This window comes from Penaeus vannamei, chromosome 36 (assembly GCF_042767895.1).
Source record: "Penaeus vannamei isolate JL-2024 chromosome 36, ASM4276789v1, whole genome shotgun sequence".
In the NCBI taxonomy this organism is placed as follows: Eukaryota; Metazoa; Arthropoda; class Malacostraca; order Decapoda; family Penaeidae; genus Penaeus; species Penaeus vannamei.
Genome location: NC_091584.1, coordinates 16,154,354 through 16,156,853, shown reverse-complemented (window position 1 = coordinate 16,156,853; position 2,500 = coordinate 16,154,354). Strand labels below are relative to the sequence as shown.

Sequence of the window (2,500 nt, the reverse complement as noted above, 5' to 3'; positions counted from 1 at the left end):
GAATGAGGGGTATTGGAGAGAAGACGAGGGGGAGAGGAAGAGGAGAGAAGGGAAGGAGAAGACGGGAAAGGGGGAAGGGGAAGAAGAAGAAGGAGAAGGAGAAGGAAAAGAAGAAAAATAATAATAAGAAGAAAGGTGACAAAGGAGAAGAAAAAGTAGATGAAAAAATAATGAATTAATAAATAAGGAGGAAATAAAGGAAAAGTGACAAGGAGATTTTATGATGATAAAATCAAGAATAAAAAACAAAGTTTAGCAAGATCGAAGTGGGGTTCACAGGAGGATGGAGAAGAATCTCTTTCTTCTCCATCCAAGAGGAGGGAAAGTAGGAATAAATAATGATGACAATGATGATGATAATGAATATGATAATGATGACAATAACAAGAAGGTGAGAAGGACTGTATAAAGAGAAAAAGAGAAAAAAAGATAAAATGTAGGGGGAAAATAGCAAAAAGAGAAAAGAGAGAAGATAAAAGATAGGGGGTTAGCAAAAATAAATAAATAAATGAATAGAAAATAAATGAAATAAGATTTTTAAAAAATAAATAAATAATATGGGGAAGGAGGGAGAGACAGAGGGGGAGGGAGAGAGTTGCAGACACGCCCTTCTTGCCCCGAAAAGCCCAGCCAACATGGCCGCGGACTCAAACTGCCAAATTTGTTTCCAGAACGTTTTTACATTTTTTTTTTCTTGTCTCGGAAGGAATCTGATTAGATATGCCCTTGATAATGAGCTCGTTACGCCCGCTTACAGAATTTTCCTAACTGGGAAAATTGATTGTGTGATGGCTTGTTTTCTTGAATTGGTTGTTTGTTTTATTCTTGTTAAATCGTCTTGTAGATTCTTCTTATTTTCTCCTGGATTTGGTGGTTAGTGAGGTTGCAAAAAAGTATATTTATTAGTGATAAATTTCTTATTAGTTTTATTGATAGTGATGATGATGGTGATGAAGGCGATGATGACGATTAGAATTTAACTACCGGTAGTGATGATAATGGTTCCGGTAAAATTAGTGATGACGGATTGGTTATTAAGATATGAAGATTTTAAGGTTACAAATATATTAATGATCATAATTTGATATTTATTCGTCTATTGTTATTAATGATGAAATTATATGGACTAAAGATATAACAAGAAACAAACAAACGAGCAACCAACAGCAGCAGGAAAATCAAAATCAAAATAGTTTCAAATCAATGAGTGGCAAACTCTACGGTTAAAACTCTCCATGTTTCACCCAAGAAGCCCGCCAATACATCGCTGTTGACAGTCCCAAGATTTTTTTCTTTCTTTCTTTTTCTTTGTATTCGAGAAGGATCTCATAAATTACGTAGTTCTATTTCGTTAAGAGAATATTTGACGCTCCGAATAGCGAAGATTGTCAAGGGTCAACCATTTTTTTCTTAGATTTATAAACAACGTAGAGCATTCTGTCGACCTTCTCGTGAATTCCCGAAAATAATGTGAGGGGGACCTTGTACCCCCTCCTCCCCCCCTCCCCCTATCCCCCCTTTGTCAATGGCATTGGAATTCTCTAATTGCAAAAACACTCTTTGATTGACTTGAAACCTTGATCCACTGAGATAATTGTAGGATTTCCGAGTCCTTAAGGAGTCTTAGCGCGCCAGATGAGCAGATCATGAGCGGCGGCTCTGTGTTCTCTGGTCGTCCCCCTTCTCTTATTCCTTTCTTTCTTCTCTTCTCTTTTTCTGCGTGGCGTTCGTGTTTTTTGTTTCTTTCTTCTATATTTTTTTCTTTCTTTTGTTTTTAAATTTTCTTGTTTTTTATTTTTTTCGTCTTCCTCTTTCTTCTTTTTTTTTCTTCCTCTAGTTTTTTTCATCTCCATTTCTTTCTACTATTTTCTTTTCTTTTCTTTCTTTTATCATAATCAACTGTAAGAACGTATTAACCGGTAGAGGAATCAGGAAACACGAGAGAAAAAAATATAAAAAACCTAAAAAAAAAAAAAAAAAAAAAAAAAAAAAAAAAAAAAAAAAAAAAAAAAAAAAAAAAAAAAAAAAAAAAAAAAAAAACACGAAGGGAATTAAATCCAAAAATATATTGGTCCTCTTTTGACTTCCTTCGTAGCCTGCCTTTCTTACCTTTCTTTCTTACCGCGTACCGCCCCCCCCCCATTTCCCCCCAACATGCCTGTCTGCAGTTTATTTAGGCATTTGTGTTTTGTCTCGGGGACGGAGCTGAAACTTTGTTTCATTCGCTGATTCATTTTTTCGTAACTTTTGAAAGACAACTTCGGATTGCAGGCCATCGTTTTATATTTGTTTGTTTACATTACATATATGTTTTTATTAAGTACTTATTGATAGATAGACAGATAGATATAAACACACGCACACGCACACCCACGCACACGCACGCACGCATGCACACACACACGCACACGCACACGCACGCACACGCACACGCACACGCACACACACACACACACACACGCACGCACGCATGCACACACACGCACACGCACACACGCAC

General features: G+C 36.4%; 1 protein-coding gene across 5 annotated transcripts in view; it reads left to right on the top strand.

The window, feature by feature from the left end:
• The window catches only part of Vang (Strabismus domain-containing protein Vang), a 325,199-nt gene that overhangs the window by 314,219 nt on the left and 8,480 nt on the right, over positions 1–2,500 (top strand). The gene's annotated exons all lie outside the window — the stretch shown is intronic.